The following is a 26,453-nucleotide window of genomic DNA, read 5'->3' on the forward strand; positions in this document are numbered from 1 at the left end:
AATACTTTGCTGTTGTTTATTGTTTTCAAATGTTTAGTAAAGTGTTGTCTGTTTATATTCTGTTGAGCTGTAAAAGGTATGTGCAACATCAGAAGTTAAAAAAAGTTTTTTTGAAAGTGATGGTGTTGAAACTTGTCAAAGTCTTAGTAGGAAAAACATATTTTATTCTAATCCTGAAATGAAAGCTTTCACTCCCAAATTTTTTTTTTTTTTGTGGTCATTTTTGAATGTGTCTCAAATGGCAGATGGACCTAGCACCTAGCTTGAACCTATCTAGACAATGAAAAGGTAATAAGTCCATAGAGATACAGGTTTCTCAAAAAAAGAGCAAACAAACAAACCCTGATCGTTTCTTTCTTGACGTCTTACAGATAATAACATTCTGCATCCGAATCTTGCTTCAAGAGCAGTGAATGAGGCCCTTGGTTTCAGTGATAATGCCTTGTGCAATGTTTCTCTGTCTGCTATCAGCATGTTTCACAACGCGAGCCGCTGAAACAAACAGCCAGTGGACCTGGTTCCTGGCCTTGCAGAGATCAGTTTTAATTATGTTCCCTTACAGTCCCTGAGCCCCTGTTTTTAAACCGTTACCCACAAAGCCAACTGGCCATGTCAAAACAGGCCTCACATTTGGTGCAATTCACAGAAGGCCATAAGGGCTGTATCCACAAAATGCATGGGTAGCCTTCATATTACTTACAGTCTGAGCCCTGGGGTTGGTGTATCTATGCACAGCAATACTGTACATGAATTTGTGAAGGGATCCAAATAGATAGTGGCTCAAAGATGAGATGGGGGAGTGTCCAATGTGCCGTCAGTTATCAAAAACGACTTGTGAAAATCTTAGCTCCTGCTGTTCAAAAGCAAAATTAAATATCAAATGTGCACAAGGACTAGAGTGTTAGATTTAAGGATTGTAAGAATTAAACCTTTCCTACCAGACTGTAAGTACCTATACTGTCTCTGATCTGAAGAGCTCCTAATCTAAAGGGGCAGCTGGTCTTTTCGCCAGACTGTTTCCATGGGGATATTTACAAAAGAGATTTAAATGTGTTTACCTTTGCTGCCTGTTTTTTTTCTTTCTTTCTTTTTTTTACATTTGCCAAAGAAGTCAGTCATAAATTATCTTTCACAGGGAGGAAATGAATACCAGTTTCAGTATTATTACACTGCAGTGAGAATCATGTTTTCTATAATCTCTGGAGTTCATCTATGTATTATATATTCCCCCAAACACAATACCAAAGTGAAAGCCAGACGAAGCCACAATTTGCAAAACTAATTCATACTACTTTCATACCTCAGCACATGTGTGTTGTAGCAGATGGATGATTAATTCATCTGTTTCCCCAAACACCATCAGGACATCGTTTTGGAGAGCACTATAGACACCTTTGCAAAGTGCCACATCCCACAATGGCATAACCGATGATGGTTCAACATCGTAAAAATAATTTCCTGTCCTTAGGGTTCAGTTTACCCAGGTGCATCAAAGAACAGTGTAGAAAAACTTGTCTACCACCTCTCCTTCTCTACAACAAACCTGTCTTCATGTGGGTTGTGATCAGAATCTTTTCAGAGCTTAACTTTTATAATAATGTGTCATTGTGCCTAGGGTGACAGGAATTCTCTATTTCATACTGCACCTTTGCATAATGAGGGTGTAAAAACTGAAAATGGAAGATCATGATTTACGACACTATACTCTTCCTCGTGGCTATGGGATTATGTCTTTGTGTGTGTGTGTATATATATATATATATATATATAAGGCACGTGTTAATACATCAAAAGCTTTTCATTATAATTAGTGGCAGTCACACATATAAAATATGTGATATTCAAAGGCCAAAGGCTGGGGTCAGTACATCATTTTGTAAGAATCAGCTTTTCTGGCTCAATCTTTGACCTACAAACATGTGTGCCAAATATATTAGGATGAAATAAACATTAGATTGGGTTACTAGCTTTGTGATGTTATTTCCAAGGAAACAGATTGTCTATGCTTCCCTTTCAGTGTAATTCTACAGCAGAAAAAAAGAATAATAAAATCATCTGGACCACAAATTTGCTGTACTTTTTTAGTAATTAACATTCTAATGTTCGGTGTCATGTTGTTAAAATGGTATATGAACTATATCACATTTCCTAACTGAGAATGTTTAATCATTTAACCATTTAAATACTACGGCTCTGTTTCAGTCTGTATTCAGACTGAACACATCTTGCCCATCACACTAAATACATGATTGACATGGAAAGAAGGCACTTTAGAAGATGAATAAGATTCTCGAGGCTCAACTCTTTGGGAAGCATCTTGTCCAACAAACTTACTCACTAAAATTAATTTAAATGTACAGCCTTAGACCCTGGTATTAATCACCAAATGATAAGACATAATTGCGCAGAGACCTGTAGGAGTTCATATGTGAATGGGACAGATGTGAACAACAGCATTCTACCTTTCAACCTTGATGACTTGAAATATCCTTCGCACACTCTGTATATGTACATACAGTGCCTTGCAAATGTATTCACCAATTATTTTCTCTGTGACAAATCAAAAATTATGTTTTCATCTTTTAATCTGATAACTAACTGGGCCACTTCAGCATATAAAGTTTCAGATTTTTAGCCACTCTATTGTGACTTTGGCCTTGTGTTCCGATGAGTGATCTTTGCTCTATCCATTTTCCCTCAGTTCTAACAAGCTAAGCAGAACCTGTTGCTGAGAAACATGCTCATAATGAAGCAGTCATCACAAAAGCAGGGGTTGCGGGTGATGTGCATGTTTGCACCACACATAACACTTTGAATTTAGACCCAAAATGTCTTCTTTTTGAATTTTGTCTTTTCTAAACACAAAAACCTTTGCTAAAGCTGTACTACTAAATGCTTTGTTGAAAATTCAGTAGAGGACTTTATTGGATGTCTAGAGATCTATGTAACTTTAACAAAGTCAGCAGCAATGTTAATAAGGCTCACTGTGAAAGCAGCAACATTTAGGGCTGTATTTTTTTCGTGGCGTTTGCGCAAGCGCTCTTGGGTTTTAGTGGAATTGCTCATTTGTCCTGCACAAACATAATATTTTTTCTCCTCCAACAGGTTTGTTTTGTTCTGCAGTAAATCCATTGGCGTCAGCATAGGCTGTGTGGCACAAAAATGTGTGTCAATAAAAACATTGGACACTGTGCAAGTGGTGTCAAATGATGCATTTGTGTTTTACTCAACTGAAATGACAGTTTGAATATACTACAAAGGGAGCCACAGGGAGCTCAGCTCCCCTGAAAGACTTGAGTTCCCCTGAAAGATACCTGAGTTCTCCTGAAAGTAATTAAAGCTTGTTCGGGGAGGGTCGCTAACATAACAAAGATGCTACATTTGGTGACCGTAAACCCAACTTCCCCCACTCTCACCCCTGGTTTCCAATCGCAATCTCTGCCCCACCCCCACGCTCCACTGCAGCCTGCGGTCACAAAATTACTGAAATTGAGGGGAACACGCCTTAATTCATGGTATGTGTTACCAATGTCTTTCACAATTACACCTTGACTGTGAATAGAGTCTTTGAAGTCATATTTTAATTTATGCTCTTTTAATGAATGCTCTGTGTTGATAATAAAGACCTTACACTAAATCTGACCTTTCTCCTCAGTCCTTTTTTGCTAACCTGTCAAATAAATAGGTGTTCCTGAAAAGAGACCTGGAATTGCATAATGCACGACAATATTAAAAACCTTTTGGAGTAAGACAGAACCTGCAAATTCAGAGTGAGTGTATGTTTAGTCACATCAACTGTATACGCTTACTTAAACACAGCAACACATGTCCTCACATGCTAAAATACCTGCATAATTGTATAGTCTGTTTACCTGAAATAGGCCCTGAGCAAGGCACAACATTTAAAGTGCAACCCAACCTAATGAAGCATGATAAATGCTTTTACACTGGGTAGCATTTTAAGTTTGAATCATTCTTCTATGAAAAACATCCTTGACAGGCATTGAAGCCTCACTAGGGTCTCAGAAGATGGACATTTTGAAATGCAGCCTTTTCATTTCAATTTATTTATCTATTTATTTTCTTTGTTGTGTGCTGCATATAGAAAATGAAAACAAGTTCATATTTATATTTTGTTCAAATCGTATGGTTGCATTTCAAGGGCATGCCCCTATAGGATTACCCACAAATCCTACTTACTGAGCTTATTTTGATGGGCAGAACTGACCGGAGCATGAACCGTCAAATGAAATTTCTAGAATGAGTGAATGAGCTACAGATCCCTGATTATACATAAGGAATGACAGCATCATCAAAAGTTTATTTTTAAACTTAAAACAAGGCATGAAGACATGAACTGTAATCACAGCTGCCCTCCTTTGATGATGTTTTTTTAATGATGTCTGTTGTGTAAGTCAGTTTAAAATAGGAAGTAAAAACTGAAAGAAACATCATAACTAAATCATTTTAACAAGGCACTTTCCTGAGTTATGGCATAATACATTATACTCATACATACGCATTTTAATATGATATTGTAACAAATCGGTGTTTGTCAAGTGTCTATCCTATTTTTTAGATTTTGATGATCATTTTGCTAACAATTTCCAACTCAAACTTCAAAAAACTCTATATGCACACCATATACGGACAGTTTGCAGATTTGGAAGGGACTGTGGTGATTTTCTTGTCTTTCTGTACCTGTGGCTTTAAATTATGAAAATGGGCGACACCTTCATTTGCAGTTCTATAAACTATTCTTCCAGGAGGTACGGTTTAATCACCTGGAGTCATCTGAACAAATTTGAAAGCATTTTGAAAACAGAGCCCAGAAATAGCACAGGGCACTGTGAGAGTCCATATGTTCCTTTGAGGGAGGGCGAGTCAATGATTTATCATTTACAATCAATGCAGCAGTCCATTCCAAGATGAAAAGTGTTGCATATAAGGACTTGCTCAGCTTGCCATCCCTAATGACGCCTTGATTAACACTCAGATCGTGGGCCACCGAGCCAGGAAGCTTGGCGGAGCTGCATGTGAGCACTTGGTGACTTATGGCATTATATTTTTAAATTGGCCTCTTCAGTACATCTGATAAATCAACACACAGGTCATTAAATGGTTCATTATCCTCCTAATATGATTCATTTGCACCACTGGGAAACACGGACTGTGACAGGCGGAAGAGCAGAAGCTTCACTCCAGCAGACCACAACTGTCCATCACCCTAATGTACCAACCAAAGGGGCCTCAGCCACCGCAGGTAGAGGTCAATGAGGATACTGGATCAGTTCATTTTTTTTAAAGGGCTGCATCTCCAGTAATTTCAACAATTCCAAACTAACAGACTCAAGCTGTAACTCTGCTGCCTGCCCTGGTTTGACTCCCTGACTTCCTGTAATGCTGTGTGATTCCCAAGGAGCATGGTCTCCATCAGATAGAACACTATTTTATTTCTGTGCATAAACAGGCCAAGTGAAGCGTACCAGATCCTTTAATACACAATCAAAGCCACAGGCACCAAGAAGCACAACGTAATGATGTGTGGGCAGAAATACAGGGGAACTAAACATTGATTCCTCTGTGCAACCAGCAAAAATAGTTTTTCTTTCTTCCTTTTTGTGTTTTGGCTTTGAACCTTCGAGCTGCAAAACATGCAGTAGTTGCTGAATAAATGGGCATTGTGCATAGTTGTTTTGTGTAAATAGGTAGTGTGGACCATGAACCTCAAGTCGTCTTCAAAACCCTGTGTGTGTGTGTGTGTGTGTGTGTAAATATATAATTGTGCTTCTCTTTTATATGTTGAAAGAGAAACATTATTATTTACTAAATACAAAATAGAACAAATAGCATGTTTTTATAATACCATATCAGCAATTGAAACAGATTTGTTAAAAAATGCAGTTGTTGTTCAGTTTGTTAGCATGAGCGAGAGAAAAAGAAAATGTGTGTGTGTGTGTGTGTGTGTGTGTGTGTGTGTTGTGCAGGCACAAGAGTGCTTCAAGACCATTAGTTCTGATGTGTGGCTTCATCTGTAATTTACACATGCTTTCAGGTCCACTGCAAAAATGTTTAATGTAAACAAGTGTTTTAGTCTTGTTAGTCTTGAGAGATTAATCTTTTTTTCTCTCAAGAAGAAAATATGTGCTTGTTTTAAAAGATAACTTTATATATCTATATAAATATATAGATAACTTTTATAATTTTTTTTTTTTCAATTTAGACAAATTTTTCCGAACAATTTCCACCATGCTGACCCATAATGATAATAATTTCATCACATCTTTCTTTGTGGAGCTTTGGTCACCCTGAGAACCGCTCCTTCTGCAGTACAATGCAGTCTAGTGGGACCACACAAATGAGCCTTGAAATGCCCATAAAATAACCTCCCTCAAAATAATAACTGTACAGCCTGCGGGGGACGTTCATTTACGTAATTTTCCATTAGTCCATTACCGGGCATTTGGTGTTTTATTTGACGGACTACTTTTAAGCAGAAGTACACATTGTTCTCAGTGAGAACTACAGCAAGCAGAGAAGTGCGCATTGCGCCACCAACGAAGTTACTGTAGTGAACAACTGAAATATCAACTGAAATATCAATGTACCCCCCCTGTGCACATGAATACATGAATGTAGTGGAAGCAAGGAAGTATTCCTACAGCATATAAAAGTATCAAAAATTAACATTCTTATGAAAGTAAATGGGAGCAAGAACTGCTCAGATTCATAATAATCCACAAAATAAATTAACAAATTTATTTTAGATTCACAATAAATTCTGAGAATGATTTATATAGCTAACTATGCTGCTGACCAAAAAATGAATTCTGCTGGTCAGCATCCGTGAAAATACTACTTTATAAAGAAACAAGATTCAACAAAAGAACACGTCCCACTGCCCTGATCCCCAAAAATAAAGGAAAATGGCAGAGCTTTTTCTAAATGCAAACACTGTGCATAAAAGAATACTGATGAGAGAAAAATTGAATGTGTATTGAATTGAAAGTAAATGAATATAACACCTCACCTGGGTAAAGTAATCAAGCATGGAATTCAATCACATACTAAATGAAGACTTTGACTCTAATGATATCATCAACACAAGACCTGAAGTGAATGTGGCACAACGCAAAGAGTTATTTTCTTTCTAAAACGTAATTCAGTAGGTACAGCACCTGAGGAGTGCCTACGGCCAATGCAGCAGGAGCGTTGGTCACTGCAGGTAGAGAAATGTAAAAAAATATCGGTTAGAGCAAAAAAATCTGGGCCTGTCATGTTTCATCTGTTTTTTATTGTAAAAGTGAAGTTGGGAATACTCTGTCTTGGTCTGACTTTTTATTTTGCCTGTGGGCCACTGCAGCTTCCATTCCACAGAATTACCTTCATAGGTATCCAAGTTGGCACTGTATAACTGACAGGTTTTTTGGTGTTTATATTTCTTGCTGGTTAGCCACTCAGTGCAATTAGCACATATATTTTAGTCATAATACATGATTCACTAAATTTTTACAATATCCTTGATTTTTGTGAATATCTCAGAAATGCACAGCAGCATGTATCATATCTCTACATCAGTGGATACATAATATATATATGCTGTGTCATGGGTGTCTTAGGCACATCAAGTTGTGATTGGTACACCCAAAAATGGAAAAAAAGACTAATTGATCTGAAATTGAGCTGAGCTGTATTTTTTTAACCTAGTCACATTACATTACTGCCATTTAGCAGACGCTTCTATCCAGAGCTACTTACATATATAGCTAGATATATACAGAAGCAATACAGCTTAAGTACTGTATCTTGCTCAAAGGCATAACAACAGTGTCCTACCTGGGAATCAAACCTATAGCCTTTCAGTTGCAAAGTTCCTTACCCACTGTACCCACTACCATTATATGTGCTCCCTGTCTATTTGGTGTGAAGAACGAATGCGTGCACTGAGTGCTTTCTGCCTGGATTCTGTTCCCTCAGCACAGCAGTAATGAACAGTCCGTAAACAAAATCACATCATAGCCGAGGAGTCAGAAACTGATGTACTCATAGCAGTATGCCCACCTTTCATCATTCTTTAGGTGCATCCGTGAGATGAAGTTTATTGGCTGTTAAGTTATTTAGTAATGCAAGGAACCTAGCATTTTAATGAATGAACCGTGTCATTTGGGGAGTGCGATTCTCAGTGCAGTTTAGGCAAAGGATGGACTATTTTTGGTTTTACCCAGTTCATGTATCTGCTTGTGGTTTTGAATTCATGAGATCATGACAAAGTGTCAGAAATGTGTCTGGGTAATTAATGTTCACTCGTTACTAAAACTGGAAAAGGTAAATAAACTGTTGACTTATTTATGTTATACTGCAATGTTAGGCAGCGTCTAGCATGGCCCACAGATCATTTAAATTATGCTTTTTAATGACGTATTTCAAATAAAAGCAGCTTTAGTTTAACTACTTTTCTCTTATTGGCAGATAAGCTGCAGTGTAACTACTTACAGTGTTGGGTAGCTACATTTTCAGAGTAGCTTCCCCAACGCTGTTAGTACGGTGTAATTCTACAGTTTTAACAGTAGGCTAAAGCGGTAAGCTTGAGGTTAGCCCATGAAATTACATTATAACCAATTTGCGGAAATTATTCTTAGCAATTTCATTTAAAAAAATAAGCCTGTGAAACTTTTATTTACAATAAATGTTTATCGGTTTGAAAAGGTTTTTATTTTTTTATTTTTTGTAGCTTATGGCCTATTATGTAGGCTTGTAGCCCACTGATAAATAATGATTTTATGCGAGTGCGGATTTCTGAATTGGATAGAATTATTAGGTCAGGTGGTTGGCAGGTGGTTGATTAATGAGTATGTGTGGATTTCTGTGACATCACAGCTGACCTGCACATCACTGTCTCCCCCCTCGGTCCACATCGCACTCTCGCCTTTGCCCCTGGCCCATCCGCAATTTTCTCCGGCACATCCATGATTGGAATTCTGGCACCACTACTGATCTACAGTACAGCTTCAATGTGTTGCTGCCATCTGATAAGGGGCGTTAATTGTGGCTTTGACTCATTCCGGGTGCTTTGTGAATCCAGTGTTATTTTTTTCTGATGCGTGCAGCTGTTTTGCTGTCACAAGGGCAGGCATAATGCTGTAGTGTATTGAATGCCTAAGAATAAGTGAAAATCAGTGAATGTATACATATACAAGGACAACATGTATACATGGAGATGTCCTGTCCTCGAGTCAATGGAGATACATCAGGTATAATATAGATGTGGACAGACATTGCAACCACAGTTAAGGACCTTCTGCAATTGAATGTTTTATTTATTACACTTATTTTAGCAGCCTTTTTAAAATTACTTTACTATAGTTATATGTATATTTAAATGTAGAATTGTACCCCATGTATATGTGTGGGGGGCAGGGAGGAGGGAATTTTGAGGGGCCTTTATTACGAGAATGGCTGATTGCAAGAAATGCCTGTATTGTGACTGATCCCTTTATAAAAATTGAATTAGAAAAACTTTTTAAGTACAACTTTTAAGTATAACTTTGCAGCTTTAAAGTTGTTGAAAATGCCGCAGCATTCACAGAAGAGGCTTTCATGAGGGAAAAATCCAATGCACACACAGCGCATGGGCTGTTGTGCATGACTTGACACCAAGGACAGGTTGATCAGCACTCTAAAATTACATCTCCTACATCTCTCACTTGGGTCCCATCCAGGGCACAGGAGTAAATTGAATGAGGCGCCAAGATCTTGATTGCATCCCTGACAAAGCCTTTTTTCCAAGCTTAAGGTGAGAAAGGTAATGCAAAGTAATGTCCCGTCATGATGATTTTTCACATATTTACAGTCAGACACAATTTAAGGGAAAAGGTGCAATGCATATCCTAGTGCAAAGCATTATTATAAAGCATTAGTTTCCCTATTTTGACTTAATTTGAAATTCTGTGCTTTGCAAATTTCCCATTAAAAAGCACAGAGATATTTCAGGCACAATGCATTTAATCGCCTTCCGAAACCTACACATCAGTCAGACAGACAAAAAAACCCCCAAAAAACATGAACCTTGCAGCAGATTAAAATGAGGAATCTTCAATTAACAAGTTAACCTTATATTTAAATGTGCTTCTGTGGGGAGCTGGAGCCTCGATGAAGCCTGTCAGGCGTTCGTGTGATTAAGTGTGTCATTATTAAGAGGTGATCAAGTATGCCATTATGGGTTTTAGTGAATGCAGCCACAGTGGAATGCAAGGCCTTTCTCGCTGTACTGGGTTCCCAAGTCAGAGTTTAGTTTCAATAGGAAATTCAGTGCATGCTTTGCTTTCATTTGCATGGATGTTGAGTGGAATGCTGCAGTGACCCCATATTAAGACTGAATCATACGGTTTTCTAATGTGTGTGCATTTCTTATTATGATCATATAGATGTTTTATAAACACTAAAACAGCTGAAAACATTTAAATATTTGTCAAAAATTATGACAATAATTTGATTTCTGCAAGCTAAGGAAGTGTTGAAAAAAATAGCCCTCACGTCAATACATAGATTTTTAAAAACTACAGCACTGCCCCCTGGTGGTCACAATACCATCCTCACTTTCTGTTCCTCTGAGTTGATATTATGTTGGGTTATAGAGTCTTATACAGGTTAAGGAATTTACATCTAAAATTAAGAGCAGATATCACGCTTGGTTTTTGTCTTGTTCTACTGTGTGATTCAGCATAGCTCATTGAACTGCTGCCATTAATTTTTATCAGAGAAGCATTGATTCAAGCTGAACATGCAACATCCAATAACACACAATAAGATTTCCTGTTTTTAAATGTTGCATGTTTTTCTGAATCCTGCAGTGCTTTACTGTGGACATAGTGACACCCGTTGGACTGAAATTATTCCTAGGTCTGAGATGTAAAGACTAACAATGTCAGCAGAGAGGGAATAACAATAAGTTATTCCATGAAGTGCAATAACATAAACAAATCTAATGCTTAAAATAAGCACTACACCAAAGAATCCAAGCAAATGCTCTCAATTTATAAATATGCCATTCATCATTGATAAGGATGGCATAATAGGTTATCATTTTGGTCACCTACAGCATGGTCTCTGGCTTTATCAGGTCAAGGAGATGATTCCACACTGTGGAACCACTGTTTCATTCTCATGATAGGGTCTAGATGGCCCATAGAGTTAGTGCTTATCCAAACTGTGGCTAGAAGTATAGCCAATTGATACAAGGTTCCCTGCACAGGTACCATTGTCCATCTCAAGTGTTCTGAGGATCAACACAGCTGAGAATTGAGAAGTATTACCATTCAGCATTAAAATAACTTTTGCGAGTAAACTCTCTTTTACCTCAGCACAGTTGTTAGGTAGTATTACCTCAGTAGACAGTTGACAGTACGTGTTCGTTTCTGTGTGTGTGCATCTGTGTTTTAGGGAACAGGTGGAACATGAAAGGCTTGGAAAAACTTATTTTTTTATATTTGGGAATGTTGAGTCCCTTTTTTGACTCTAGGCTGTGAGATCAAGCACTCAAGGCTCCAGACTGGAGCTTCGCTCAATGGTGGCACTTCAAAACCCCCTGTCACCAGATAATCCATTATGTAGTTTCAATATTTACAGTTTTCCCCCTCAGAAACAGATGGTCTTGAGTCATTCTCCTGCGCCAAATGCAGAGCTTGGTGAGGCTCAGGGACTTTTATCACATCCATCTTCTTTAAACGTCAAGGTGTTTTTTGAAGCCCACGCAAGTGCTTGAGATAAATAATGAACCGAAAACATAAACCTGCTCTCTACTCTCCCTTTGCATGCCTAGTGCCAGGCTCATCTCTGTCCTCTACCCAGTGACAGTGACCATTAAAGGAGAAGAAGAATGCAGCGGTTACACCAGCTCACAATGAGGCCTATGCACCTCAGCTCCCTCACGCCCCCCCCAAAAAAGATCTCTTTTTTCATTTCTTTTTTTTCAGGTGAGCTAACAGGTGCACAAAGCCTCCAGTCCAATTAAGGGTGAGAAAAGGATTAGATTTGGGAAAAGAGTATTTTTTTACACATCCTTCCAGTATGACAGCACACGGTAAGAACAGAGAAATGGGGGGGGGGGGGGGGTGTCAGGAGCACACTATTCATCCATCTTCTGACTGCTACCCTCCATGAGTAATGCACATTAGTTTAGAACTGGACAAGGTAAATATGGCAATTAAAAGAAAGGAGTGTTTTCCGTGCAGGTGAACCTAAGCGGCCAAGGTGCCTTTCAGCATCTGTTGCGGGCAGCGGCTCCTCTACGGAATGCCGGTTAAAATAGATGGGATCCGTGCAGATCTGGGCAGGAGATAAATGGCCGCACGCGCTCAGTGCGTTCCCTGTGTCGCAGTGATAAATAAACATGGGAATAATTTCACCATTGTTTGCATGGTGGGAGCGGTCTGCGAATCCACCAGGAGCTCAAACTCATGAATAAGCCATGAGAGCTGGTGCCGTGTCGACACACTGCAAAAGCAAACACGTCCATGAGGGTGAGGGAGAATGAACGCTGTGTCGTGCCCAGGGAGTGGAGTGCCTGTGGTTCTGACAGGCCTGCGGTACACAGTTACATCAGAGCAATATTATTGTTTGATCAGCCTGTGCCACAGAGATACAGCACCGCTTGACACATTATTGACCAGGCTGTGCTACTGAGGTGCAGCATTGCTTAAAACATTACTGACTAGCCTGTGCTACAGAGATACAGCACCGCTTAAATCTTTACTGAGCTGCCTGTGCTACAGAGATATAGCAGCATTGAACACATTACTGACCAGCCTGTGTTGGAGGTACAGCAGCACTGAACACATTACTGACCAGCATGTGCTACAGAGGTACAGCAGTGCTGAACACACTAATGACTAACATGTGCTACAGAGATACAGCTTTGCTGAACACTTTACTGACTAGCCTGTGCTACAGAGATACTGCAGCGCTGAACACATTACTGACAGGCTCATGATACAGAGTTACAGTATTACAGCAGAGTGATAGATGCCCATTACAGTACATCTGCCCCAGGCATCCTGTAATGTCGGGTTTATTCCTTTCACACCCCTCAAAGCCACCTGCACTAACTCTGAGTACTTATGGTTTTTTGTACTAGAGGAAGACTAGGATTTAATCATATGTTTTAAAATAAATGTGCATGTATGTGTGTGTGTGTGTGTGTGTGTGTGTGTGGGTGGTTGCACATACATGTAATTATGTGCTTGTATATGTGTGGGTTTGTATTCTTTCTCTTGTATGTATATGTATGCGGATTTGTGTCTTTGACAGCCAAATTCTCTTCTACCCAGCAGAACAGGTTGCATCTCTGACAGCCAGACCTTTGCTACAGAACTGCAAACATTAAACTAAATAAAGTATGGTTTCTGTCTCTGGCGTGTTGCTGTGTAGCTCACCTTATAGTCCAGGATAGACAGAGCTAGCACAAAGCAAGCAAGGGAATGAGAAGATACCAAAGCTTTCTCTGCTCTGTGCCTGCTCTTCCCAGCATGCTCGTCTCGAGCAGGTTCTCACAGGGAGCAGACTTGGAGGCTTTGACTCAAACACTATATGGAAACTTCTTCTTGAGCATGCACACTGTGCCCCCTCTATGGAAGGCGCTGGTGTCAGATTTAGCCTACAGTCAGAGGAGATTTCATTTGGACTGCCCACTTCACAAAGAAGGCGGGTGGCGCGTAGTTCTGCAGACGCAGGGGAGAACAGATTTAATTTGGGAGGCGTGATCCACACAGACAGCAGGGGGTTAAAAGGCAGGATGGAGCGGGGGAGAGGGTGAGGTAGGAGTGACAGAGTCACTCTGCCAGACGATAAGGCCTCCATCCTGCCATGAGACAAGCTGGGCTCACTGGAGCATTGTGTAGCAGATTCAGTTCTGTGTGCAGTGGCTGTTTACTTTGATGCTACAAAAAATAATAAAAATTTGAGTGGGAGGGAGGGAGTGAAGAGATGAAGGGAATAAGATGGAGTGAAGGAAGGAAAGAGAAGTGCAATAAAATTCTACATGAGAAGAAATTTCTTCATACCTTTCTTCCCACTTTTCAAACAAATCTGGAATGTAGTGCTCCAGATTTTGGTCTCAAGACCACTTTTTCATCATCTTGGCTTCACTTTGGAGAGTATTTTTTCCTGGTATGGAATCAATCTACAGACCTCACATTAATTCTCATTGAGACTACATAAGGAATATATTTATACGTATGCATATAAATAATTATTTATAAGGTATCTGACCAGAAAAAAACATTTGTCGTCATAAATTTTGTTTTTTGGGAGGTGGAACATCATTGGACAAATTAAGTTTAGAGACTATAAATATGGCAACTATCAGTTCTAAAATGTATCTTTTTATTATGTTACATATATTATCGAATATGGCTTTTTAAAGTCATATTATTCAAGGCCCGACTGTAATATGAACACCTCAATACAGTTAGCTTAGCTTTGAATAATTTCATTTTGCCCTAGTTTAGTCTACCATTAGGCCAACTTTATGTAGCCTGTAGCTTAGACTATAAACACTACATAATAAAGAGCCAGTGTGAGAAATAAGTGTGCCCCAGGTGTGACTGAGCAGGTTTTTATCCTGATCTAAAAAAAAAAAACGAGGGTGGAGATAATTGACAGTTACCAAGCTAGCTAAGCCGAGCACTCAGATGAGATCCTTTGCGAGCAACAAAGCACGTCTGACAATTTGGCAATGTTCTGGCATTGGTGAGATTGGTAATATTTATTAATTTTGCACTCAAAACATAAGGATGCTCCTTTCCTTTAGGTATGACCTGCCATATTTCGATGCATGCAGTTTGGTTGTACACCTAAATGCTAATGGTGGTCTTACATTGTTAACCTTACAATATTCCAATTTGAATTAGAGGGAGACATTTGAAATATATCTTATTACCCAGAAACAAAATGTCATGGGTCTGGTTCGGTATCAGAAATAACAGTTTCACATGAGTAGAAATGCTGTCAACAGCATTCTGTATGGTCATCATGGTGTTATTATGGAGAAAGACACAATGTTCTGCTCTCTGTCTCACATTAGAATAAAACTGCTCTGGTCTCGGTCTTCACTTGGACTCAAATTACCACCGATTTAGCCTGGAATCGGACTTGACTGAGCCTGTCTTGACTGCATCCCTGCTGTAAACATCGGTGGATGACCGATTAGATTCATTTGGGTGAAGTAATGTGGCATTATTGGACCCATGTTGTCAGCTGACAGACAAGAAATAACCTGATCACTGATGGTTATCTCCATAATGCATTTCAGCTTGGTTAAAAAAAATAACTCACTGGCAGATGCAATCAAGGAAAAAGCTGGAACTGTTTTTGGCATGCACAGAGGGATCTGCATGGTGCACTGTATTCCAGAATGTTACAGCTGCAGTTACAAAGCATTTTCACTCATGTTTTAAGTGCATAATTACCCAATGTCTGATAAAGGGTATTTGACCTTTCTTTGGCCCCCATGAATTCGCCGCTGTGAAGAGAATCCGGGAGGATCTCTCAGAGGTAGTGTGTTTAAAATGCAGCAAATCACTGGAGCTCAGACAGAATTTTAGCGAGTCAGGGACAGGGGCTGTATATCAGTTATACAGCCTCTGCCGGTGAGTCGGTGGATGTGACATCACACGCGGGCTGGGACAGCACGGGCGAGTTTGAGTGTGTGGGTGGATGGGCGGCTAGGAAGGCTGAGGACAGATCAAAAATAATTGAAACCTGCTCTGTGTATCAGGGAGGGGCATCATTGAAAATACACCCCTCAGAGCAAACACAGGCAGATGGACATCAATCAAGTTAAAAGGTATTTGGAATTTTTATCCCGCTCGGTTGAATAGCAGACAATCTTAGGCAGATTACGTTGAAAACTGGAGCATTTCGAGCATGCAGGTTCCCCAGATGCAGGCAAAATGTGTTTGGGAGTCACTGCTGGCTACCAATAACCTCACTGTAATGAATCTGAGCCCATGATACACACAAACACAAAAATGCTCGCAAAGAGAAGCGCAGGCAGAGAAGACCGATCGGGCAGATAAGTGAAGGCAGCCGCCTCTCGCAAAAGGCTCAATTTCCTTCCGTTTAATCTTTAACCCGAATGGAGCTCGACGGCCGCTTTATCGCTTCCCCCTCTTCACTCTAGTCACCGAATCAGTTTCTCTTAATGCTTATCGTCCCTCGTTTGATAGAAACATATTTCTCTCTTCTCAGTGGGAACAACCTTCACTATAAAGGGGTCACTTTGCCACATTATAGCCAGAGAGGCAGTGTTTTATTTACTCCCATTCATGTGCTACGCCTAAACAAGCAGACTACTAGAAACACTCACCTCTTTGCATTACATGGTTCCTCTTTGAAATCAACTTTGATACCAGTGTGTCAATTTGTTAGTTCAAGAACATGTTATGTCAGAAATATAAAATATTTGCACATGCTAATGTTTGGATGAAACCAAATCCTATTATGCTATGTAAAGCTCAGTATATTTCAAATAAAAGTGAGGGGACTCTTGAAATAGAACAGAAGAGCCTCCGTCTATTTTGATTTCTGATTTTGTATTTACAGAAGAACATATGGCCACCTATAAACGAGAAACCTTAAGATCCCTCTGATGAAATCTCAGTGGGCATGCTTCAGTCGTCCATTTCTGTACCCAGCAACAAGAGAAAACAGTGCCACAGTGTTTACAAGACAGATGAGTGGGTGAGAAAGACCTTCCTGTCTACTGCCGCCAGTATGTCAGATTACTCTGCACAGAGAGAGGGACGCTCGGCTCATCATGTTGAAAGATAATGTATCAATCCTTTGACCTGGAGGTGCTTCAAACAGTTTCTGAGCAAACAAACTCTCCCATGGAGGTCCTTTGGGACACACAAGCCGCCATTTTGATTTGGAATGCCTATGTAGAGATTATATATGGCGTCCATTTTCTCAGGGCCTCCTCTTCTGTGACCCACAGCCTTTCTCTCATCTACATCGCATTGTGACCCACACTTCACATTCTCTCAGCATGCTTCCATCTGTGATGTTGGAGGAATAATGACTCATGTTCAAGAGAAATTTCTGAACAACAGACCCGCACATCATCATCTATGACCTGATACACAGTGTAATTAAAGCAATTTGCACTGTGAGAGATGAAAACAAAACATTAATTTCTAATAGTTGTGTATTGGCTCTCAGGCACATGCTAAGAAATTAATTAATGCCTATGCTATTAAATCCCAGATTTTTCCCTCTATATATCTGTGCTAAAATGTGCTTCAGATTTATTTATTTATTTATTTTTTGTACTGAATTGGATCTGCCAGCTTAAACGCAGAGTAACAAGAAACTTTCATCTATACAGCACTGGCTTTACTATACTTCAGAGACAGATTAATACTTGTAAAATTAATAGGGCTTATGCCACTCCCTACCCTGTCAATGGAGCCTGTAGGATTGAGACTGCTGTTAAAACAAATCCATTTTATGCAATGCTTTGAGTTTAAAGTTATTGTATTCATTGTATGATCCTATGTTGTCATTTACAAAATAGCTACATTGTGCTTCCAGTTAGCATTAATAAATCGCCATTATTTTAGATGCGCAATGCACTTTGGGTAGATGATGTGCACTGGAGGCTAACTCAGTTGTTTTGCCCTGCAGTTGAAGTTATTAATAGTGAAACATATCAATACAATGCCACAGAATTTGTGTGTGATGTGATGCACGGGATATCTGTGAATAGGATGGATTCAATAGCTAAACATCGTGGTGTATTAGCACATATTATCATTAGGGATTATGCATTTAAAGGAGTTATTATAACTGGCTTAAACTCATATATGAGACATGGATCAATAATAACATTACGTCATTTAAATTAATGGGCATGATATACACATTTCAGTTTCACCAAAAAAACGATAGTTTGATCCATATGGTCACGTGTCCTCGGTGCTTTCCTTCTGAATGATGTCTCGCTCTGGCTCAAATTGAAAAGGCTGAACAGAAGACATTTTCAATGCCACTCAATGAACCAGAGCAATGAACGAAGATCCATAAAATCATCAGAACTCAGAGTGCATTGCAACGGTAATAAAAATGGCGATCTACGAGTTGAATGATAATTTTCATTCAACTCGGAGACGGATTTGGTAGTGTTGGTTTTGTAAACAGTTCAAAAGTTATGGCCTCTCAAGGCTTTTTGCTTTGAATGCTCGTTATAGTGCCCCATTCAGGATTTTCAAAATTTCTGCGAGGGTGTGGTGTTGGGTCCTCTACCTACTTGCCAAATCCCATAAAATACAACAAATGCAACAAATGTCTAAAAGACTTATTGCCATTTTTCTGGAAAAGGCAAGGAGGCTGAATAATAATAGAAATAACATTAACAATAGGGTTACAGACCCCCTCAGGTGCTTGCACCCCAATAATAATAATAATATTTCAATGAAAAATTGTTTAAAAACATTCGCTGTGCCTGTGAATAGCCAATTATGTAAAAACATCATTGTTTGCAAAAGCTGAAAGTTCTGAGTTGAAGAGGTCAGAAAAGTGAGTTACCTCATGTTGACCCAGCACAAAGTAACCCATTTAATTAGGTTAGTGTTATTGATTCCAAAGATACTAATTTAAATACAAATTGTATTGTGATGTACTCTGTGCAGTTATGTAAAAAAGCTGGCCCAAATATTGCAATGGTAATATAAAAGCACCCAGATTAGCATCCAAATGGTTGCTGTATTTATTTTCTCCTGTGCTCTGAAAGTATCCTGCCATGTCTCTCAAAGTCAATCTCAGCTGTTATACTAGCCTTTAAAATGAGATGTCATTTTTGGACGTGTGTGTTACCTTTAGATGATAATTCTCCTGACAAGCCGCACATCTATTTAGAATAACCTGCAGGGCCGGCACGAGTTTCTCCCTGTGACCCACTTGCATTGTAACCATTTTACTCATGAATTCAAATAGCATCTGTGGCCAGGCAAAGACTCCAGCAGAGATGCTGAGAAGTCTACTGGCCAGAAATGTAATCACAAGAATGGAGCATCATGCTATATATTTACAGAGGGCTGTGAAATGAAAATCTGCCCAGGAGGACAGAGGGATGCTTTCCACGGCATTGAAAAAAATCAGTAATAGGCCCTCGCAACTATCCTCCTCCAATCCATACAGCTGTCAGCTTCTGTTCCTCAGATTAAACCCTCCTTCCGAGAACAGAACCTGGTCCCCATGCCCACTGTTTTACCAGTACTGTTATAAGCAAGGCCAAATGTGACAAAATTAAATATATTGATAATGAAATAAATAAGCAATGAAATAAATAATATACATACAAATATACTAGGCACTCAATCAATTTTCACTGTAAAACTATTGGGGATAAAATAAGAAAACATTTCAGAAGAGATCCTAAACTTTAAGAAATCATAATTCAAAATACACCTGGTTTTAATACTGTTCTTGGTATTTTAAAAAAAATGTAGAAACATGAGAGGATACAAAAGTTCCAGGAATAGTTCATTGATCAGTACGGACGTGTTTTATCTCCTTCTGAGCCCTGAGACATGCGGACGTGTTCATCTCCTCCCTCCGATCTCTCAGCCTGCGGGGCGAAACCACAGCTCACTTTCTGGGGAAATATTTATGTGTGAATATTCATCCTGAATTCTTGGAATCGCGGTATTCGGGGCCCTCAGACAGCCACCAGTTTATTGTGCTACCAGCCCGATATGACACCGCAATGAAGAGCCCTACTAATTATGAAAATACACCAAACAAGAATGGTGCTCTTGCTTGCTGCTGTTAAGTGTGTGTGTGTGTGTGTGTGCGCGCGCACACGTGCATGCGAGCGAGAGAGACTGAGAAAAATGGAGAAAGAATGTGAAATGTAGAAAAGATGCTGGACTGAGTAGCATTCAGCCTGTAGTGAAGCAGGGAGATGGCAGCTTTTCCCACTTAAACAAAGGAGACATTTCCTTTCATCTGGATAAGCAGAGGAAACAGCCTGCACTCGCTGCTCATTCAGCCCGCTGCAACAAGCAAGCGGCTCTCTGCCACAGACAGAGTCATCTGGAATGAGAAAGCACACTGCAGCACAGCAGATCAATCAGGCCAAGCTTTATCAAACAACCGTAGCTACAATACAGCCTGAAGACCACCTCAACGGGGTCTCATGAACCCCTTGAAAGGCAAAACTAATTATTACTTGTGGGAATGCTACATATAGATTGCACAGCAAAGGGTTGTTCTCATCTTTTATTTAAGCGGAATTGAAATAAGAAATGAGCATTATTGTCTGAATCTTTTTGTAGGGCCCTTGCATTAGCACCAATCATTCACATCTTTGGAGGAGTTCTTTATTGTTGGAACTCAATTACTGTTGAATGTATTTCTTATTACAATGTAATATAGAAGCTTTGAAAGCATCATCTGGGGTGGCTGAACATGTATCCAGGTGTTAAACAATATTAGAAATGGCCACAGAACTGATATTAATGAACACATTTTTTCTTGTATTTAATGTAGCAGAAAAAAGTATAATAAGTATAAAATTTCTCCCACCCACCAAATGTAAATCAAGAGATATGAAAGCCAGTGGCATAACCTATTCACCTTTGATTTGAAGCTAGTATTGACATTAAAATGCCACCAAAAAGCAGTGGTGGCCAGTTAGTGAATAAGAAGACATAGAATTCCAGCTCAAACTACCCTTTAGTGATGACTGGTCATATGACGGCATTATTGAGGCATACTCTGTATACTGTCATGAAACCTTGACTACTAGGCCCTCATCCATGAAAATGTTGAGCCAGCTGTTTGTGGCCATCTGTCAGATGGTGACTGTTTACAGTTGTTTGTGGTACATGCAATATTCCTTATAGAATATTCAAGGGGCTCTGCAAGCCATTCGTATTCTCCAGATGGCTTTGGCCACACTTACAGCATGACTTTTTATTTCATTATGTTCCATGGTGTCGGAAACTACCTGTGGGAGCGAGCACGTCCACTCCATATTTTGCTTCAACAACAATACGGGCATAAATTACAGGGTGCCGCCTTCTTAAACAAGAGAGGAAAGCTGCTCCGTAATTGTAATGAATGGGTAGAGTCAGCCAAAAAAACAAGGGGTGTAGCGAGAAAACAAACCCAATATGCTGCGTGACACGAGGAATTAATCAAAGGCGGTTTAGCGCCGCTCCTCAGGCTGCAGCCGGAGAAGCAGGAGGCTTGATTGACTGGCTAACCAGGCGTGTTGCATATTTATCAACACGAGGCAGGATCTCTGGTGGCTGCTGTCACACACTGTGACCTGCCCAACAGGTGCCCGGGCGCTGGCGCCTCCGCCGGGGGTGGGGGTGCGGGCGCGTGACGGACCGGAGCGCCTCAGGAGGGGGGACGTGCAGACTCGCAGTCGTGGCGGCGCCGCGGATGGCTGGACACGGCGGAACACGGCGGAACACAGCGGGTCTCTGGTGGCAATCCCCGCGTATGTGCGCTTCCCCACGGAAGACTCGGCGAGAACAGATGGACACGGTAACAGATGCGTCCTCCACGCTGTGTTTAATGGCCGTCGAGAGCGGCGGATGTGCGTGCGTGTGGCCCCCCCAGGGGGGGCAGGGGGGCTTGTGCATCTCTCTTTGGGTGGATCCATCCACCTCACCCTCACTGGTTTGGAGGAGATCCATTAACATGGGTGAAGTCAAGCTGAAATGCTAACAAAAGCTGCATCTTACAATTTACTGTTCTTCTTACTTTTGGTATTTCCATGCACTGCTGTATTTTTATTGTATCTTTGAAATGCAAATTGAAATGGCTTCTTGAGTTTGATGACGTGTACCTGAACTAAACTGTTTGCATGTCTGTGAGGTCAAGAGCTGCCCTTCACTGGAAAAACTAAAAGCCTGGCATATGACACAAATGTGACACAAAATCAGGAAACTAGGAACATATTTTAATATTTTTTTAAGATCTTTTTTTTTTATATTAAATGTGTTCCTATAATTATTAAATATAAAAAAATGAATATCATTTTTTAAGTAATTCCATATAAATGCATTTAATAGTACACATAGACATGTAATTCACATTATTTAGTATTATATATATATATATATATAATTATTATAATTATTATTATTATTATATAATAATATTATATACAAATATAATATTATTTATATTTGAGTGACAGAGCAAAATAACAGTTTTTATTTAAAGTGTGTTATGGACATCTTAATCAACATACACACCATTGAATAGATTGTCCAACAGCCCAGCTGGGCAGATAGATAAACTAATATAAAATGACATTTAATATGTCTCTCATACCTAACGCGCTGAGGCCTCATGAATCGCAGACAGCAACCCCTACTGAGCAGAAATAGGTGACTTTGCCAAAAATAGACTACAAGAAAAAAACAATATGAATGAGTGCAAATTCACTCTGAATTCAGCCTCAGACTATAAACAAGGCTTATTCATTTCACTTGCTTTTTCAGACTCCGTTCTGGAGTAAGCCCGTCTTTCCATACTGACTGTCAAGATATTTCATTATTTATTTGACCTATAAAACAAGTAACCATAAAATGACTGTCAGGAGTTTACAATAGAAGCATTTGTTCAATTTTATTGGCTGCTGCAAGTTAGTTGACACAACCAATCTCTATTCCACAAAAGTCCTGTTAAAAGGGCGGGGAGGAGATGGCAACTATAAAGGAGGCTGTAGAGCTAGAGCACCTAACTTTATGATTTGATCCAGACTATAGAACTGCAGAGCATGTTCATGTTAACAGTTAATTTCGTTGTTAATGACATCATCTGTCTCCTCAGTAAATGGAAGCTGAAGTGGATTCTCTTTCAGATGCGATACACTTTGGGGCCTGTACGTCAAACGATTTCTCATTATGCATGTCAAAATGAAAAGCAATCAGCAGCAGATGTACATGCATAAGTACGCCCACTTGATCTGGATTGCAACTAACCATCACATTCTTGTCTTTGAAGTTTCCTTCTTTGGTTATTGCCATTAAAATACTTGTATGAGCCTTAGGAGATCTGTATTCCTCTTACATACAGAAGAGTAATTATCTAAGCTCAGGTTGAGAAGTTATCTCCCAGAATAGCAGAGAAGCAAATACAAATTCAGGTAGTCTCCATGGCACGGTTTTCTCCCACAAGTTTTTAAAAGTATATTTTACGTGGGGAGCACATTACACCAAATAAATTCACAGCCCAGATACAGCCTAGTGGAGTCCAAATTAATTCCCTTTTAAGATAAGAATTCTATAATGACATGTAATGCACTTTGTTTGATCAAAGAAACAATCATATACTGAATTAAGCCTTCCTTTCTTCTGCAGGAAAAAAAGATCATCCTTTAGAGTCTATTCCTTTTTAGTCTTTCTTTCAAATGTCTGATCAAATTGCTAATCTTCAGAACTATAAATTTGTTTGATTTGTGCACAATACCACTGTCAGTCATGCTTTGGCAGCAAGTGAAAGCATCACAAGTTAAATTCAAAATAAATCCCATCCCTGCAGTTGAGAGATTCTTTAAGAAATGGCAGGATTCAAATCAGATGCCACTTGAAAGCTTTTGACCGTGCAATGAATGCTTTACCTGGGACTAATGTAATTGATTCTCAAATGTACCTTTGATACGCAGGGGGTCATCAGTGGAAATGTTTGCCTCTGCTCATCCAACTCCATCTCTCCCTGTCTCTTTCCATCTCTGTGGCTGTTCCTGAAATACTGTGTGAGCCACCATGTGCCCCAAGTCCACTGCTCTATTGTCCGAGGAAAAATTCCACTGCTAAACCAGAAAGAAGATCCATATCAAACAGAAACACACAAGCTGCGAGCAGATTAGAGCAAAACATGCAATGACTTGCTTCATCAGCCCATTCTCCCATTAAAGAGACAAAATTAACATGGATAGACGTGTAGCTGCTTTTACAAAATTATAGGATATTTTAGCTGTGCCCCATTTTCTTAAATGTACAGTTAGCTCAAAAACGCATTGCCTTTGAATTTGAAGGAAACTTGAATTGAACTTCAAACTAAAATGCACTATGGCATAGAAGCACCCAAAGTTACCTGTAACTTTAAACAGAGCTAGGATCAGATTTAGAGTATCCCTCCTACATGCAGTGGCATTTATAAAAGCTGAATTGATCTAATACAAATATGATGTTGCTCAGTGTAGCAGGCATTCTAAAACAGGTACCTAATTTGCTATGGTCAGGGTCCACATTATTTTCCCACAGCATTATATATATATATATATATATATATATATATATATATATATATATATATACACCAGACTTAAAGGGTCAATTGCAGTGTGCCTTCAAGATGACTGGCATGGGATTTTCTTGAAACTTTCTATACTACCTGGATGGAGAACAAAATCAAATTGCCTTCGTCCTGATTGCAGTGTGTCCTCTAACTTGTTAGTACAGTCCCATGCTAATCCTGATTGCAGCATGCTTTAAATGTGACCTAGAGGATTCAAGAGTCCCGAACTAACTAAGCCTGCTGCTGACCAGGTTTTACAAAAGACTGAAGGGCTGTTCACACAAGAAATAAAAAGGTTCACAAATCCTACGTCATCCACATCATGTGTCACACATCTGCAACTTCAGTACTTTTCCATATACAAGTTTTGTTGCATTAAAAAGGGTAATATATGGTATTATTGTCTGCCTCCAAATTTGCAGTCCTGGATTAAATTCTGAATTATTCTTTCATTACATCGGTATTTTTTCTTAATATGCTAGTCGACACTCAAACAATAAATAATAAATTTAGGTTTCAGCCCAATATTAATTGAAACAGCTGGCTATGTGTTACATGGATTTGCGTCGCTCCTTAAATGCACCATTTAATTTTTTAAGGACATTGTCATTTAAGAGACTGAAATAATGATGAAATTACTGATAATTAAATTCACTAGAGCTTTTATTGTTGATTGATGAACAATGACTTGTACATTTCAGATTGCAAGTCATTTCCATAATCAGCATGTCATCATTGCAGTGCTTCAGTGTTTGTCATAATAAAACGAACAAGTCTCATCAAGTACTGTCTGTGCATTAGGGCCAAACGGTCTTATCCTGGTACGTTATGCATACTGATAACTGAATAATTATCAGTCACCAGTATAAACTATAGCAATTAATGTGTGGATAGAAGTGGCTTTAGACCAGATATAATTATCACTTCCATGTGCTATTCTAATTGCAATAGAGAGGCAAATAATTTTGGTAATCACAACATTTACGTTATTGAGTTAGGACTAAAATTGTTAATACATCATTTAGAACACAAGACCAGGAAACATTTAATTGTAAGTAAACTGATGATCTGTTTGCAGACCTTTCTGTGCATCGTTTTAAAAGATTCAGAGGCCACATTCTACAGTGCTTAAGAAGCTGGTCTCTTAAAAATCTAAAAAGTGTTCAGCAGTACAGCAATTGTACTGTTGTGATCTGTTAATTTGAATGACTATAAATATATTTTCCTCTTACCATTAATGTTTCCAGGCATCATCTGTGCATTAAAAACTGAAATTGTCTGATTCTGATGACTATGAATGAAGGTGATACCTAGCTGAGGGAGACAGTAAAATTTAAATACCCCTGTTTTTGTGAACCAAAGCTGCTGAAGCTTCTTTATGTTTTTAATTTAGTCTTTATTTCTTTAGTTTCAATCCCACATTCTAATTCACTTTGGTTTTAGTTAGACTAGCGTTAAGAGGGTTTTTTTGTTTTCATTTGTTTGTTTTTTCCACAGCAGCTTTTATTTCAGCTTATGACAATATTTCACACCTCATTTCAATTTTGTTTAGTTTCAGTTAAGAATAATAATATTGTTGTGTACCCTATTCTGGCTGATCCTGAATGTTTTTTCTTTTTCTGGCCCAAATCTGCACTAAGCATTCAATTTACTCCAAAGAGCAGAGATTCCTTTATGACTCACTGTGACTTCAGTGAGTGTTGACAGTTAAGTTTACTCATCCTCACTCTTGGCTATTTTTAAGTAGTACCTAAACGTACTTGTTGGACATGTTTTGGTCATAGCTAATCAAGTCGAGACCATCCTGATCAAGCAGACTTGATCAGCATGTGGACATGTTAAGCCTGGAGATCTACAGAACATGGGAACAGGACTGAGGCAGGCAGAGACTTTCCAGAATAGAGATGTTGCGATTAACGGGTTTCACTATTAACTGCTAACATTAGCAGAGTTAAGCACTGGCCCAAAACCACCCAGAGGCTGTTACCGGCGGAGCGGTCCTCTACGCGAGTGACAGATCATAGGAAAAATGTATTATAATGCAACACTGAAGGGACACTTGATGTTTGAAATGAATAAAGATGAGGATAAGAATCAGTCAGTGAAACTTAAGTGCTGCTCTTTGCATGCTT

The 26,453-nt window shown here is 39.3% G+C and overlaps 1 long non-coding RNA gene across 5 annotated transcripts in view; it reads right to left on the reverse strand.

Annotated features, from left to right (window-relative positions):
- LOC135242068 (uncharacterized) overlaps positions 1–26,453 on the reverse strand; it is a 121,370-nt gene that overhangs the window by 91,973 nt on the left and 2,944 nt on the right. The window contains exon 3 of one of the 5 annotated variants that reach the window (XR_010326210.1): positions 23,674–23,833. The exons of 3 other annotated variants lie outside the window; for them this stretch is intronic. This is a non-coding gene — a long non-coding RNA (uncharacterized LOC135242068). Of the gene's footprint in view, positions 1–19,112; positions 19,625–23,673; positions 23,834–26,453 lie in introns of those variants that run through there. One more of the 5 variants, XR_010326211.1, reaches the window with a different exon arrangement.

Source organism: Anguilla rostrata, chromosome 16 (genome assembly GCF_018555375.3).
Source record: "Anguilla rostrata isolate EN2019 chromosome 16, ASM1855537v3, whole genome shotgun sequence".
Lineage (NCBI taxonomy): Eukaryota > Metazoa > Chordata > Actinopteri > Anguilliformes > Anguillidae > Anguilla > Anguilla rostrata.